General features: G+C 46.3%; 1 protein-coding gene across 3 annotated transcripts in view; it reads left to right on the forward strand.

The window, feature by feature from the left end:
- The window catches only part of KCNQ4 (potassium voltage-gated channel subfamily Q member 4), a 752,031-nt gene that overhangs the window by 545,070 nt on the left and 189,014 nt on the right, over positions 1–17,947 (forward strand). The gene's annotated exons all lie outside the window — the stretch shown is intronic.

Here is a 17,947-nt window from a genome sequence, read left to right on the forward strand (position 1 = left end):
GGGTTTCGGTCGACTTGATGCCTCCTCTAGTGCTTGAATGCTCATTACCATCAACCGCTCTCCCTGCGCTTCCCTGGTTCTTTGGGTACCATGGTTATGTTGTTGTCTAGGGGGCTGATGTGACTTTTGTCTACTTCCTGATCTACAATCTCTTGCAAAATGACCTTCCCACTGACAATTGTAACAGACTTCCACATTTGAATTTCTCGCAGGGGTTTGGGGCTTATGCTGGAGTGGTCTTGTGGTTAGGGCCTGTATACTTGCGGCCATTAACTTATCACTTTGTGACTCCCTGTGTCTGGTGATATTTCGATCATGATCAATAGCGGCCTCTCTTAATGCGGCCACCGAGATATTTCTCCAGTTTGGGTTGGTGGTCTGTACCCTTGTTCTCAATAAACCATTCATTAATACCTTAACCGCTATTTCTCTATGCTGTGCGCATGTTTTGATGTCTGTGATCCCAGTGTTCCTAGCCATTACTTGCAGTGCTCGATTGAAATAATTGGAAATACTTTCCCTTTCGTTTTGTCTTATGGAGAAAATTTCATTCCACTTGACAACGGCTGGGAAATATACTTCCAACTGTCGGTTTATCTGCTTAATACATTCCTGATTGTGTTCCTCCGTTTGAGGTACTTCTGTGTCTAATTGACAATCAATAATAAATTTCGCAGAGTCAACACCGGAGGGCAAACATGCCCTCAGCACTGTCCGCCAATCTTTGTTGGTGGGTTCTGTTGAGTTTCCTAGTTCTTTAATGAACCTTTGACATGCGACTAGATTTTTCCTAGGATCAGGAAATTCAGACATAATTGATCTCAATTCGGTCCGGGACCAGGGACAGCGCATTGCGCTGTCCTGGACGGGAATGGTTCCCTGATCGTCAGTCTTCCCATTGGGGACTGTGATCACCCTGACAGGACTAAACTCAATTACATCACCTTGTTTTGGTCTTACAATATGGGGTACATTTGTTTGTGCGTGATATAAAACATTGTACGTACCTGTGGACACGACCTCACCTGACCCTCCGTTAGGGGGTTTGATTATTGCCTTTACCGATTTGGTCGCGTCCACCTGGATGTCTTGTGTGATGGCTGCTGGAAGAGGTGCCGACATCGTGCTGGGCTCACTTTCTTGTTTGTATTCCTGAGGGAAGTTTGACATGGGGTGCGACTTGCACGGGTTAACATTTGTAATTTTTACACTTTCATTTTCATAAACATTATTACATTTTACACTTTCATTCTTAATACAGTTACTAAGTGCATTTTTATCGTACAACATTGTGCCTTTCTCCGCAACCATAATCCTCTCCATTGCCATATCTCTCCTCCCAAGATGAGAGTCAGATATGTCAGTTAACTCTCTTTGCATTTCACTTTCCTGTTGCCATAATTTTAAACAATCATAATGTTTGATCCGTCTCTTTGCTGGTTTAATAAGACCTATCCTTCTCCTTAGATTTAGTAACACTTCTGGGCTAAAGCTACCTACTCTTGGGAATTTCTCCCCGTCATGTACAGTCATTCTCTCCCATTCATCACATAAAACCTCTGTGTGTGAACCGTATTTTTCACACATTACGTACCTTGCCGACCCGATTGGTCGGTTTACTAAATCAACCCGAACCGAGGTTGATCGCCCCCTACCTGAACAACTGGCCCCCATAACTTGCAGGTGTTGCTTTTCTTCAGCGAACCCTTACAAAAACCAAGATGTCCGGGGCAGGCCGGCGGCGAAGTTTACCGAGTACTCCACTCACTCCTCGCCCACGTTGGCCAGTACTGCAATCACTGTATCCAGAGCTGTTGTACCCAACCTAGGGCCCCTGTGAACCTTTATTTACTGGGGCGTGTTTCCCGGCAAGTATCGGTTGTTGGATAGTTCCTGAGTGACCAGCGAACTTCCCTTAAAATAAAAAAAATTTCACAAATCACATTAAAATGTACAAATAGCGTTTATGACCCCTCTAGTGTACGCAAATGGTACTGGGTCAAATTACTAACTAATGCACACAATTACGTACGGTACAATCGTTCAGTACATAAGCAACTAATCTTATGTACGGAGCGACCAGTGGAATCGACATTCAGCAGCTGCGAATTCCTTCAGCCTGAGCTTTATGGCCTATATGGGTTCCGCCCCAACCCTTCTTGGTGTTGGGCTACTTGACTCTATAGCGGACTTCCTTGTCTGCTGTACCTGGACCTCCTGGTCTTGTTATAAGACCTCCTGGTCTGCTGCTACAGTGTGACCTCCTGGTCTGCTATACTCTAATGCTCAAATTTTATGTTTAACCAGGGATGCCTCCCTAGCCACCATGCACGTCACTTACACGTATGTACTTCACGAGAACTCGATGATTTCTGTGGTTCAATCCCCAAAATTGAAAAACTTATATAATTGCAAACACTCACTCACCACATGTACACTTTTGTTTCTATTTCTATTTCTGCGCAGAAATTTTCTTTAGACCAGATGTGTTGTAAATTTGGAGAAGGATCTGTTAGTCTAAATTTCGGACACTAAAAATAGACTTGCGCTATTTATCGCGTTGCCACCTCTTCGCCTGCTAAAATATAACACTAGCGTGTGATTTGAGTTACGTGGGCGTACCCGGACGCTCCGTTGCGTAATTTACGCTGCGTGCGTCGGCCTTTGCGTACGCGAGTCTCAGCCCTTTGTTAGAGACACGTGTACACAAAGCCAATGTCCACCGTAACACAACTAACACGTTTATCAATGTAGATGATCCTCCATCATCTACCGAGCACCACACCAATCTCTCCTTGTACCTTTAGGTAGAGCTGCGTGTGTGCTTTACAATTTATCCCTTAATATATTACTTTTACACTTTAACTATGAAATAGCGACAAATCTCTTTTAGCACGTTTATCAATTATAAAATGGCAAACAGGAGAGTGATATATGAAAATACACGAAAAAGAAATGCAGATATGCGTGTGTGCGTACGCAAGATAGAAATAAGCAGTTTTAAAAGACACTAGCGTGTTGTTCTTACCTCCGGTTCCGGATTCCCTCAGCACCCTTTACTAAGCGAAGCAGACGCTTATCCAGACAGCACTACGATGAATATGATTTCCCGCCCTTTGCTGATGGATAATGTCTGCTGGAATTACCTAGCAGAGATATGTGAAGGACGGATGAGCCGCCAATTGATAAAGCTAAATATTTATCTTACTTAACACACTATACAGAGGTTAAGAAACACTGTACGCAACCGGCGCACGAGGTACCGTAAGGGTACGCTCTTAGCGTAGCGGACGCTGTATCGGGAGCGAGCCGCTCGAGCGACACAAACGCTCGCGAGAATACGCTGTTGGTATCGGGCACACTATAGGTGAGCGACTACCGTAATGCTACGCTATCAGCGTAGCGGACGCTCGAGACCACGAGGAGATCACGAGCGGCGCAGACGCTCACAAGATAACAATCAGTAGACCTTGAATGTAACACACAGAAATGATATTCTTATACTGTAAACCCTTTTGTAGTGATAAGGTGAAAATGCAACACGGTGTAAGCTGGTTTACACTAAAGCTGTTTGAGCGATAGAGACGCTCCTATTACCCACTGCAATATAATGAACACACAATACCGGTCTAAGGGTCTAACGCCTTTTAAGGAAATGAATGAACGTTCAAAAAGAATAATACAATACAAGTCATACACTACCAATATAACATAGACTACCTAACCAGATAACTACACATGAAATACAATAGCAGTGCAATAACAAGATAAGAGAAACGAGAGATAAAGAGAAGAGAGAGAGAGAGAGATATGGCTCACAATAACAAGAAAGACAATATGATTGCGGAGAAAACTTACGCACAAAGGGGAATGATCGCATGCGCCTCTGGACATCCAGCTCCCGATTATCAGCAATGAGAACCGTTGAAGAGTGAGAGCTGGATGTGATCGGCTTGTCTATTTATGCCCCACACACAATACAATTCAATGGTCCCTACAATCTCATTGTTCATTGGACACAGGAATTCGTCTTCGCACTATAACAAAAGGTCATAGGTTGATTCATACAGGTGGGCTGTGTCTACTTCCAACTGCTCAGGTGGGTGGGAAACTAGGTTTCCCGCCGCATGGATAAGTAAGTGCAAATAATAGTAAATGGACATAAACTTCTTATGTCCATAACTATTCGCACGAGCGATTAATCCGCCTCAAACCAACACCGGAATATTGCTAATTAAATACTCTTCCGATGGATACTAAACACCACTGTATAATCCTTGTCTGACCCTTTGTATCAGACAAAGAGGGATCTCTCTGTCCATGAACATGCTACATTAACTAAACTTTCAGAATCTATCAAAGGGACCATGATCTACAAAATACATTATATAGTGAAAATATGTAACGATTGAGTCGCACGCTACGCACACATAAACTCTACCGTAAATGCACATCCCGTGCGCCTGCAGGTGCACGTAACAGCGGGTATGCGCACGCACGGGAGAGCGTACGCATGCGCAGAGCGGACATGTATGAGGTGCAAATATGGCAGTGTGCATAGTGATATTTTTCTGACTTTGACAATATATTTGTGTGTATCTTGAGAATGGTTGGTCATTTCATGTGTAGGATCATGTTGCTTGGAGATAGCATGACAGGGTAACATAATGAACATGGAAATATCTGTCACACATTGCATGTTTCCCAAACTTGGTGCACACATTGCACATAGTCTCCCCTTTCCCCTCATGCAACTTTTACTTATTTGCAAGGCACAACAAGGGAATTATACACCTTTACAGTAACCGATCAGAGCATCATGCATGGTATCTACGTGTTCGGATAATTATGAGTAATAATCCGGTGTTGGTTTGGAGAAGATCGCATGTCGTTGCGAATAGTTATTTGCAAAGGCAGATTAAAGGTATATTTGTGTTTATTATGTACTTGGTATGCGGTGGGAATCCAGAGCTGACCAGCAGTACACACCCCTGGATCAAGGCATCGCCCATATCTTCAAACCAACCAATGACCTCTCCTGTACTGTAAACGACCATCCCTCCAACCAATCGGTGGAGAGCATACAACCCCATTGTATTGTATTTTGGGCAAGGGTATATAAACCTTGTACCTGGGCCGGTCGCTCTCTCTCTCTTGCTCTAAGGTCATCTTGCCAGATCGACTATAGTACCGGATCCGGGTTGCGCAGGCGAACAAACGTATGTATCATTGGGTGTGACTCTCTCTCTGTGATTGGACTGAATTGTATTGTGTTGTACCATATATATTTTAACTTATTGTAACCCCCTTTTACAAATATATTATTACTTGTTACTGCTTTGGACCACAACATACAATCAAATACTGGTGTCGCATTCAGTTTCTGTTGAGCGTTTGTATAGTGTAATTGCCACACCTAGAGCTGCCTCGTGCTCTCAGCGTGTCGGTCTGTGTGTATGCACTGAGTGTAAGCTGCACGGCTATTCCGGCGTGTGTACGCAAAGTGCGTGCACAGTACGGGACTGTGTACGCTAACTGGGGACAGAGTACGTAGGTAAAGGATTTATTACAACGGCCGCAGCGGCTTCAGTTACAGTGTGCAATAGGGGTTAGTGGCTACTTTCCAAGAAGTCTATCGAACTTCTCAATCCGCTCATGATATTATAGCTAACAAACAAGCAAAAAACAATCCAATCTGAAGTCTATCATCTGTGAATTTATGTTGCAGTTAACTGACCTGGGATCCGTACTGTTATGCTTTAACACAAACTAGATGAAATCTGTCAATACCAAAATGTTAAGGGTGTAATTGGGTATACCGGCGGCCGGGTTCCCGGCGGCCAGCATACCGGCGCCGAAATCCTGACCGCCGGCATACCGACTGCTGGGCGAGCGCAAATGAGCCCCTTGCAGGCTTGCTGCGCTCGCCACACCGCATTCTCCCTCCAGGGTGGTCGTGGACCCCCAAGAGGGAGAAAAGATGTCGGTATGCCAGCGGCCGGGATTGCGGCCACCAGCAAACAGAAGACCTCCCAAATGTTAAGGATCAAGAATTCTTAGACTTAAAATTTGAATTTGAGTCCTACAAGGACCATCTTGAAGAAGTGGAAAACTACAGTCACTGCAACAATATTCACATCACAACATATGCAGCTGCTGAAGCACTTCTGAAATACTTGAAGGGCCTTTCTCTCCAATTAGTCTCTGAACTCCCCACAATGTTACACCACCTTGATCATGCTCACATGGCGCTTCGCCAGAAACCTCCTGCTGACCAGCATCTCAGGGGTGTCTTCATCCTATCCACAACTTCAAGGAAAAGGACACAATTGTGTATTCAATAACAAATGTTCCTGCTACTCAGTATTCTGGTTCTCACCTGTAACTATTTCAAGATCTAAAATGCTTTTCAGGGCAACTTTATCAGATATACATAGGGCTTTCTCTTTCAACTGATGGTTACTGAATATGGCAAGTCATGCTCATTTAAAACAATTTAAATTCTATTCCTCAAGTGACACTACATTGTCTGCAGCTATTTACAAATGATGAATTTTGTGGAACTGGGGGAACACACTATACTATGGTCATTGCGATCCATGTCAGATCGAGAAATTGGACAATGTAGCGTATCATAGAAACATAAAATATGAGGGCAGGTAAGAAATACTTGGCCAATCTAATTTCTTAACCTTGTTGTTACCTTAAACCCTATTAGAGGCATTAGGGTAAATGTACTAAGCAGTGATAAAAGTGGAGAATTGAGCCAGTGGAGAAGTTGCCCATGGCAACCAATCAGCATTGATGTAACATTTATAATTTGCATATTATAAAAGCATACAGAGCAGCTGGTTGGTAGCCATGGGCAACTTCTCTACAAGCTCACTTTTCCACATTTATCACTGCTTAGTACATCTCCCCCTTAGTTCTTTGTAAGGATATCCTGATGTCTATCCCAAGCACGTTTAAATTGTTTTACTATACTATCTTTACCACCTCTAATGGGAGGCTAATACACTTGTCCACTACACTTTCTGTAAAATAGTTTTTCCTCAAATTTCCCCTGAACCTACCTCCCTCCAATTTTAGTGCATGTCCTCGTATTCTATATTGCTTCTCTTCCTTTGAGGAATGTCTCCCTCCTGTACCTTGTTAAAACCCTTGATATGTTTAAAAGTTTATATAATGTTCACCCTTCCCTTCTCTGCTCCAAACTGTACATGTTAAGTAGTGGTAAGTGTTGTGGTCACGGGGTAATTCAGACCTGATCGCTGTTGTGTGAATTCACAAGGTGGCCGATTATCGAACGACTGTGCATGCATACGGATCGTAATACGCATGTGCAAGGCCAAATTGCAAAATAATTCAGGATCTGTTTTGATTGCGAGGCGAACGTAGGTTGATTGACAGGAGGTGGACGTTTGGGGGTGATAACTGGTCGTTTTCTGGGAGTGTCAAGAAAAACGCAGGCATTCCCAAGTGTTTTTAGGATGTGTGAGGCCAGCTCCAGGCCTGATCAGCCAGCATCTTTCGCACTGTAGGAGTAGGTCCTGGGCTACGCACAGACTGCACAGACTGGAAAAAATTTGATGGTGAGTGAGTTGCGAACGGATTTGCAGCTGACCAGCACTTGCAAAGCTTTTCGTAGGGCGTACGCAGACTTGCACGGGGCGGGTATTCACTCTGTCTGGGCTGTGACTACCTGATCACAAACCTCTGCAAAATTGCAGAGGAGCAATCAGGTCTGAATTATGCCCGTAGACTATGCACCATTTTAGTTGCCCTTCATTGTACAGTCTCTAATATATTAATATCCTACTGAAGATATGGCCTCCAGAACTGAACACCTAAAACTGAACACATTATTATAGATGAGGCCGTACCAATGACCTATACAGTGGCATTATTACTTCTTTCTTTCTGCTACTAATTCCTCTCTCTATGCCGGGGTGGCCAACCAGTCAGTGACAAAGAGCCAAAAAAATAAGAATTTACTTACCGATAATTCTATTTCTCGGAGTCCGTAGTGGATGCTGGGGTTCCTGAAAGGACCATGGGGAATAGCGGCTCCGCAGGAGACAGGGCACAAAAGTAAAGCTTTTACAGGTCAGGTGGTGTGTACTGGCTCCTCCCCCTATGACCCTCCTCCAGACTCCAGTTAGGTACTGTGCCCGGACGAGCGTACACAATAAGGGAGGATTTTGAATCCCGGGTAAGACTCATACCAGCCACACCAATCACACCGTACAACTTGTGATCTAAACCCAGTTAACAGTATGATAACAGAGGAGCCTCTGAAAGATGGCTTCCTAAACAATAACCCGAATTAGTTAACAATAACTATGTACAAGTATTGCAGATAATCCGCACTTGGGATGGGCGCCCAGCATCCACTACGGACTCCGAGAAATAGAATTATCGGTAAGTAAATTCTTATTTTCTCTATCGTCCTAAGTGGATGCTGGGGTTCCTGAAAGGACCATGGGGATTATACCAAAGCTCCCAAACGGGCGGGAGAGTGCGGATGACTCTGCAGCACCGAATGAGAGAACTCCAGGTCCTCCTTTGCCAGGGTATCAAATTTGTAAAAATTTACAAACGTGTTCTCCCCTGACCACGTAGCTGCTCGGCAGAGTTGTAATGCCGAGACCCCTCGGGCAGCCGCCCAAGATGAGCCCACCTTCCTTGCGGAATGGGCCTTAACAGATTTAGGCTGTGGCAGGCCTGCCACAGAATGTACAAGTTGAATTTTGTTACAAATCCAACGAGCAATCGACTGCTTAGAAGCAGGTGCACCCAACTTGTTGGGTGCATACAGTATAAACAGCGAGTCAGATTTTCTGACTCCAGCCGTCCTTTAAATGTATATTTTTAAGGCTCTGACAACGTCCAACAACTTGGAGTCCTTCAAGTCGTCTGTAGCCGCAGGCACTACAATAGGCTGGTTCAGGTGAAACGCTGATACCACCTTAGGGAGAAAATGCGGACGCGTCCGCAGCTCTGCCCTATGTCGAATGGAAAATTAAATAAGGGCTTTTATAAAACAAAGCCGCCAGTTCAGATACTCTCCCGGCCGAAGCCAGGGCCAGTAACATAGTCACTTTCCATGTGAGATATTTCAAATCCACATCCTTTAGTGGTTCAAACCAATTGGATTTGAGGAATCTAAAACTACATTTAGATCCCACGGTGCCACCTTAGGCACCACAGGAGGCTGTATATGCAGTACTCCTTTGATAAAAATCTGGACCTCAGGGACTGAGGCCAATTCTTTTTGGAAGAATATTGATAGGGCCGAAATTTGAACCTTAATAGATCCCAATTTGAGACCCATAGACAATCCTGATTGCAGGAAATGTAGGAAAACGACCCAGTTGAAATTCCTCCATCGGAGCACTCCGCTGCTCGCACCACGCAACATATTTTCGCCAAATACGGCGATAATGCTTCGCGGTGACTTCCTTCCTTGCCTTTATCAAGGTAGGAATGACTTCTTCTGGAATGCCTTTTCCTTTTAGGATCTGGCATTCAAACGCCATGCCGTCAAACGCAGCCGCGGTAATTCTTGAAAAAGACAAGTACCCTGCTGAAGCAGGTCCCTTCTCAGAAGTAGAGGCCACGGATCGTCCGTGACCATCTCTTGAAGTTCCGGGTACCAAGTCCTTCTTGGCCAATCCGGAGCCACTAGTCTTACTCCTCTTTGCCGTATAATCCTCAATACCTTTGGTATGAGAGGCAGAGGAGGAAACACATATACCGACTGGTACACCCAAGGTGTTACCAGCGCGTCCACAGCTATTGCCTGCGGATCTCTTGACCTGGCGCAATACCTGTCCAGTGTTTTGTTGAGGCGAGACGCCATCATGTCCACCATTGGTTTTACCCAACGGTTTAATAGCATGTGGAAAACTTCTGGATGAAGTCCCCACTCTCCCGGGTGAAGGTCGTGTCTGCTGAGGAAGTCTGCTTCCCAGTTGTCCACGCCCGGGATGAATACTGCTGACAGTGCTATCACGTGATTCTCCGCCCAGCGAAGGATCCTGGCAGCTTCTGCCATTGCCCTCCTGCTTCTTGTGCCGCCCTGTCTGTTTACATGAGCGACTGCCGTGATGTTGTCCGACTGGATCAACACCGGTCTTCCTTGAAGCAGAGGTTCCGCCTGGCTTAGAGCATTGTAGATTGCTCTTAGTTCCAGAATGCTTATGTGAAGAGACTTTTTCAGGCTCGACCACACTCCCTGGAAATTTCTTCCCTGTGTGACTGCTCCCCAGCCTCTCAGGCTGGCCTCCGTGGTCACCAGGATCCAATCCTGCATGCCGAATCTGCGGCCCTCCAATAGATGAGCCTCCTGCAACCACCACAGAAGGGATACCCTTGTCCTCGGCGACAGGGTTATCCGCAGGTGCATCTGAAGATGCGACCCTGACCATTTGTCCAACAGATCCCTTTGCATGGAATCTGCCGAAAGGGATTGCTTCGTAAGAAGCTAACATTTTTTCCCAGGACTCTTGTGCATTGATGTACAGACACCTTTCCTGGTTTTAGGAGGTTCCTGACCAGGTCAGATAACTCCTTGGCTTTTTCTTCGGGAAGAAAAACCTTTTTCTGAACTGTGTCCAGAATCATCCCCAGGAACAGCAGACGAGTTGTCGGCATTAATTGGGATTTTGGAATATTCAGAATCCATCCGTGCTGCTTTAGCACCTCTTGAGATAGTGCTAAACCCATCTCTAGCTGTTCTCTGGACCTTGCCCTTATTAGGAGATCGTCCAAGTATGGGATAATTAATACGCCTTTTCTTCGAAGAAGAAATATTATCTCGGCCATTACCTTTGTAAAGACCCGAGGTGCCGTGGACAAACCAAACGGCAGCGTCTGAAACTGATAGTGACAGTTTTGTACAACGAACCTGAGGTACCCCTGGTGTGAGGGGTAATTGGAACGTGGAGATACGCATCCTTGATGTCCAAGGATACCATAAAGTCCCCTTCTTCCAGGTTCGCTATCACTGCTCTGAGTGACTCCATCTTGAACTTGGACTTCTTTATGTACAGGTTCAAGGACTTCAGATTTAGAATAGGCCTTACCGAGCCATCCGGCTTCGGTACCACAAAAAGAGTGGAATAATACCCCTTCCCTTGTTGTAGAAGAGGTACCTTGACTATCACCTGCTGAGAATACAGCTTGTGAATGGCTTCCAAAACCGTCTCCCTTTCTGAGGGGGACGTTGGTAAAGCAGACTTCAGGAAACGGCGAGGTGGCTCTGTCTCTAATTTCAACCTGTACCCCTGAGATATTATCTGCAGGATCCAGGGATTTACCTGCGAGTGAGCCCACTGCGCGCTGTAATTCTTGAGACGACCGCCTACCGCCCCCGAGTCCGCTTGCGAAGCCCCAGCGTCATGCTGAGGCTTTTGTAGAAGCCGGGGAGGGCTTCTGTTCCTGGGAAGGAGCTGCCTGTTGCTGTCTCTTCCCTCGTCCTCTGCCTCGTGGCAGATATGAATAGCCCTTTGCTCTCTTATTTTTAAAGGAACGAAAGGGCTGCGTTGAAAGGTCGGTGCCTTTTTCAGTTGGGGAGTGACTTGAGGTAGAAAGGTGGATTTCCCGGCCGTAGCCGTGGCCACCAAATCCGATAGACCGACCCCAAATAACTCCTCTACGCATCGCCTGTCCACTGTCGTGTCCATAAAGCTCTTCTGGCCGAAACGGACATAGCACTTACCCGTGATGCCAGTGTGCAGATATCTCTCTGTGCATCACGCATATAAAGAAATGCATCCTTTATTTGTTCTAACGACAGTAAAATATTGTCCCTGTCCAGGGTATCAATATTTTCGATCAGGGACTCTGACCAAACTACCCCAGCACTGCACATCCAGGCAGTCGCAATAGCTGGTCGTAGTATAACACCTGCATGTGTGTATATACCTTTTTGGATATTTTCCATCCTCCTATCTGATGGATCTTTAAGTGCGGCCGTCTCAGGAGAGGGTAACGCCACTTGTTTTGATGAGCGTGTTAGCGCTTTGTCCACCCTAGGAGGTGTTTCCCAGCGCTCCCTAACCTCTGGCGGGAAAGGGTATAAAGCCAATAACTTCTTTGAAATTAGCAGTTTTTTATCGGGGCACCCCACGCTTCATCACACACGTCATTTAATTCTTCTGATTCGGTAAAAACTACTGGTAGTTTTTTCACACCCCACATAATACCCTGTTTAGTGGTACCTGTAGTATCAGCTAAATGCAACATCTCCTTTATTGCCAAAATCATATAACGTGTGGCCCTACTGGAAAATACGGTTGATTCGTCACCTCCACCACCGGAATCAGTGCCTGTGTCTGGGTCTGTGTCGACCGACTGAGGCAAGGGGCGTTTTACAGCCCCTGACGGTGTTTGAGGCGCCTGGACAGGCACTAATTGAGTGTCCGGCCGCCTCATGTCGGCAAACGACTGCTTAAGCGAGTTGACGCTATCCCGTAATTCCACAAATAAAGGCATCCATTCTGGTGTCGACCCCCTAGAAGGTGACATCCTCATATTTGGCAATTGCTCCGCCTCCACACCAATAACGTCCTCATACATGTCGACACACACGTACCGACACACAGCAGACACACAGGGAATGCTCTATACGAAGACAGGACCCACTAGCCCTTTGGGGAGACAGAGGGAGAGTCTGCCAGCACACACCAAAAAGCGCTATATATGACAGGGATAGCCTTATGATTAAGTGCTCCCTTATAGCTGCTTTTATATTAATATATTGCCATTTATTTTGCCCCCCCTCTCTGTTATACCCTGTTTCTGTAGTGCAGTGCAGGGGAGAGACCTGGGAGCCTTCCTGACCAGCGGAGCTGTGACAGAAAATGGCGCCGTGTGCTGAGGAGATAGGCCCCGCCCCTTTTCCGGCGGGCTCGTCTCCCGCTATTTAGTACATTTAGGCAGGGGTAAATATCTCCATATAGCCTCTGGGGCTATATGTGAGGTATTTTTAGCCTTTTTAAAGGTTTTCATTTGCCTCCCAGGGCGCCCCCCCCCCCCCAGCGCCCTGCACCCTCAGTGACTGCCGTGTGAAGTGTGCTGAGAGGAAAATGGCGCACAGCTGCAGTGCTGTGCGCTACCTTAAGAAGACTGCAGGAGTCTTCAGCCGCCGATTCTGGACCTCTTCTTGCTTCAGCATCTGTGAGGGGGCCGGCGGCGTGGCTCCGGTGACCATCCAGGCTGTACCTGTGATCGTCCCTCTGGAGCTTCATGTCCAGTAGCCAAGAAGCCAATCCATCCTGCACGCAGGTGAGTTCACTTCTTCTCCCCTCTGTCCCTCGTTGCAGTGATCCTGTTGCCAGCAGGAATCACTGTAAAATAAAAAACCTAAGCTAAACTCTCTAAGCAGCTCTTTATGAGAGCCACCTAGAATTGCACCCTTCTCGGCCGGGCACAAAAATCTAACTGGAGTCTGGAGGAGGGTCATAGGGGGAGGAGCCAGTACACACCACCTGACCTGTAAAAGCTTTACTTTTGTGCCCTGTCTCCTGCGGAGCCGCTATTCCCCATGGTCCTTTCAGGAACCCCAGCATCCACTTAGGACGATAGAGAAACCTTGTTAGGTACATCAAAGAGCCGGCATCGAGCCGATGGTGCGCATGCAAAAATGGAATGTGGCCTTGTGCCTGCTAGACCACACCCCTGGTATAAAATACACTGAAAAAGCCAGAACATAAAATACATTTTTTAAAGCCAGATCCATTGAAAAAGCCACTTTCGCAAAAAATAATTGAAAAAGACAGATTCACATAATAAACTTCAGCTCCCCCATGTGTCACACCTGCAGGCACCCTCCTATGTCACTCCAGCCAGCTCCCCCGTGTCACTCCAGCCAACACCCTCCTGTCACTCCAGCCAGCTCCCGCATGTGTCACTCCTTCTAGCACCCTCCTATGTCACTCCAGCCAGCTCCCCCGTGTCACTCCTGCTAGCTCTCCCATGTGTCACTCCAGCCAACACCCTCCTGTCACTCCAGTCAGCTCTCCCATGTGTCACTACTGCTAAGACCCTGCTGTGTCACTCCAGCCAGCCCCCCATGTGTCACTCCTGCTACCACCCTCCTATGTCACTCCAGCCAGCTCTCCCACGTGTCACCACTTCCAGCACCCTCCTGTCCCTCCAGCCAGCTCCCCCATGTGTCACTCCTGCTACGACCCTCCTGTCACTCCAGCCAGCTCTCCCATGTATCACTCCTGCTACCACCCTCCTATGTCACTCCAGCCATATCTCCCATGTGTCACTACTTCCAGCACCCTCCCACGTCACTCCTGCCAGGACCCTCCTGTGTCTCTCCAGCCAGCTCTGCCATGTGTCACTCTAGCCAACCCCCATGTATCACAACAGCCCCCCCATTAACTCATGCCATTGCAGCAGTCCCTAATGTGTCCTCTGTTTGCTTGTGGGTGTCTCACCTCTAGTATCTGACTCCTTCAGTTTTCAGTCCCTGTAGTGCTGCTGCATGTCTGGCTGGAGTGCAGTGGTTTCTGTATCTGTTGTGGTCACATCATTTAGAGTGTTGGGAGCCACATTTGAATAAAGAAAGAGCCACATGCGGCTCAAGAGCCACAGGTTGGCCACCGCTGCTCTATGCAAATAAGCATCTACTGTAGCTTGCCTTCCTCATTGTTTTGTTACATTGCTTACCTGATTTTAAGTCACCCTAAATAGTGAGTGATATCTAACTCCCTTTCTTCCTTAGTTGTTTGCATTATAGTGTCATTAATACTATATTAAGCTTTCGGATTTTTGAGACCCAAGTGCATGATTTTGCATTTCTTGGTATTAAACTGTAGTTGCCACGCTCTTGACATTCCTCTACTTTATCTAGATCAGAGGTTCTCAAACTCGGTCCTCGGGGGCCCACACAGTGCATATGTTTTGCAGGTCTCCTCACAGAATCGTAAGTGAAATAATTAGCTCCACCTGTGGACCTTTTAAAATGTGTCAGTGAGTAATTAATACATCTGTGCACCTGCTGGGTTACCTGCAAAACATGCACTGTGTGGGCTCCCGAGGACCGAGTTTGAGAACCTCTGATCTAGATCATCGAACCTTTGTTTTACCCCTACTGGTGTCAGGGTCGTCTTTTTGTATGGGCACAATGGGCACTTGCCCAAGTGCCCCAGAAGTATAAGGGCCCTAGGCTGATAGCTGCGGGTCCCCTTTTTTCAGGGGTACCAGATTTTGAAAATCAGCCCTGGGGAACCCAAAATATCCGACTTCAAAGCAGTGGTCCCCATCCAAGCCTATTAATTGCTCTTCCCAGGCAGATATCTTGGGTTCATTCTGAATTAAGAGTTTTCCTGAGGGCATAGCCAAAAGCTGGGGCTCTCCCCTTTTGGTAGACACTGGCAGCTTGTCTCTACTATGCCCAGAACCAAAGATATCAGCCTTCCAGCACCTGGTCCCTGCGCCAGCTCCACACGCCTGGTATGCAGTTTTATATTTTCATTGGTGGATTGCTTTGGCTCCTGTACTCTGATCCCCAAGTCACCAATTCCTCCTGAAAATTGGGACTATCTAGTTTTATAACACATTGAAAGCTAAGAAATCTATTTCCAGGAACTGGAGATATCTGCAGTCAAGCAAGTCACCCTCCCACCGGAAAATGATGAATATTAAGCCCACTCCACTATCCACCCCTCCCCTGCATATTAAACACAGCCTACCACCCTGTACCAGGGCCTCTTCCTTCAGCCCTGTGCCACCTTCTACAGTTTAGTTTCTCCCTCCACCCCATTTCCCATCATCTGTGCAGTAAAGGAGTAATTAGCAGACATTACTACCCCAGGCCCTACATGCTGAGCGGATGATAGAACACCCCCTACCGCCCACGGGACATCAAAGCTGATGTTGATAGCACCCCCGCCTCTCCCCCACACCTACCACTGGAGAATGGGTAGGGGTCCCAGTGCATTGCTTTGCCCAGGGGCCTACACTGCTGTTAAGACGTCTTTGAATGGTGTGTCTAACCTGTTGCATACCAATATGTCATCTGCAAAAAGGCATGCTTTCCCTTCAATCTTATTTGCAATGGCACCATTAAAGATATTAAAAAAGCTTTGGTCCAAGTACAGATCCCTGGCGGACTCCATTAGTAAATGTTCCCTACTGTGAATGCACTCCATTCACTAAAACTTTCTGTTTTCTATGCTGCAACCAAGATCTTATCCATTCAACCATCTTAGAATCCAATCCCAAGCTTTCAAGTTTATCTAACAGTCTGTGATGTGGGACACTGTCAATAGCCTTACTAAAGTCTAGATAAGCTACATCTACACCCCCCCCCCCCCTTTAATCTGTTACTTTAGTTACCCAGTCAAAAAAGTCAATAAGATTTGTTTGACATTATCACCCCCCCCCCCCCCATCACCCCCACCTCCCCAGAACATACATGCTGTTTGGGATCATGCAAGTTGCTGGATTTGAGATATTCTACAAATCTTTCTATAAGAGTGTTTCCTTCAGTTTCTCTGCTACTGATGTAAGGCTTAATGGTCAGTAGTTATTTGCCTCTTCCTTGCTTCCACTTTTGTGCAGTGGAACTACATTAGCTATTTTCCAGTCCTCAGGAATTACTCCTTTAGCTAGCTACTGGTTGAATAATTCTGTTAATGGTGTTACCAGTACCCCTTTAAGCTCTTTTAGATTTGTTGGGATGTTCTCCCCTCTAAATGTACTTGTTTCTTCTTCATTTTTACGAATATACAGTAGGTGACACTTAATTGTGGCCACTTCCCCTCTCTTTCAGCAGTGTATAATGAGAAAAAAATGATTATTAAGATGATCTGCTAATGCCTTGTCTCCCTCAACAAGACTCCCACTCACTGTCTGTAGTCTTATTATTCCTCCTTTTGTTTTTCTCCTTTCCCTTTACCTACTGACTGGGCCATTTTCTCCTCAGCCTGTGCCTCTGCACATCTGTTTTCCTTCTTAGCCTCCTTCTGTCTAACAAGATACACCTCTTTGTCTTCATTATTTTGCATCTGCTTATATTTCCTAAAGGGTACAGTATGAAATACCGACTGTTGGGATTCCAATGTTTCACATGACCGACAGCAGCATCCCACCAATGAGGATCCCAACACCAGACAGGGGTAAGTATTTTACCCCTCTCCTGCCCCCTACCTTAACCCTTGGGGGGTGGCAGCTAGGGCCAATTAGTGGGTGGTGGTGGCTAGGACTAACCCATGGGGGGTGGTGACTACGACTAACCCACCCCCAGTACATAACCTTAACCTTCCCCCTCTGGGCCCCAACCCTGACCCCAATACACATCTTTGACATTCCAGCGCCAGTCTCCCAACATGATACCGACATGACTGCCGGTATCCAGACCGCCGGGATGCCGAACGCAAACCTTCCTAAAGACCATCTTTTTTTTTGCTTTCACAATACTTGGTACTTCTTTTGCACACCACACTGGCTTCCTTTTCCTTGTTCTTTTTCTAACCCTTTTGATGCAAAGGTCTGTTTAGTATTAGTATTACACTTTTTCATCTTTACCACCTCTCCTGCAGTCCTTTCAAGTTTGTCCAATCTGCCAAAGTATTACTTACAGATATTTCAATCTGTAGAAACTCAGATTTCCTAAAAACAAACACCTTTGTTTTTGTGTGGGATGAGTCGGTCTCTGTCTTTGTCCTAAGCCAAACTGCATGATGGTCACTTATCCCGGGTTTTCACCCACATTTACATCAGATAAAGTATTCTGGCTCCATTTGTAAGTATTATATTGCATCTTTATGAGTGGGCTCCCTCACCAATTGCTGGAGGGATGCTCCCTGCAAGGATTTCAGAATGTCCCTACTTCCAGTGAAACTTGCAACAGACACACTTTACATCAGGAAGATTAAAATTTCCCATGATTATTACCACTCCTTTTAATGCCATTTTAGTGATGTCC

Source organism: Pseudophryne corroboree, chromosome 2 (assembly GCF_028390025.1).
Source record: "Pseudophryne corroboree isolate aPseCor3 chromosome 2, aPseCor3.hap2, whole genome shotgun sequence".
In the NCBI taxonomy this organism is placed as follows: Eukaryota; Metazoa; Chordata; class Amphibia; order Anura; family Myobatrachidae; genus Pseudophryne; species Pseudophryne corroboree.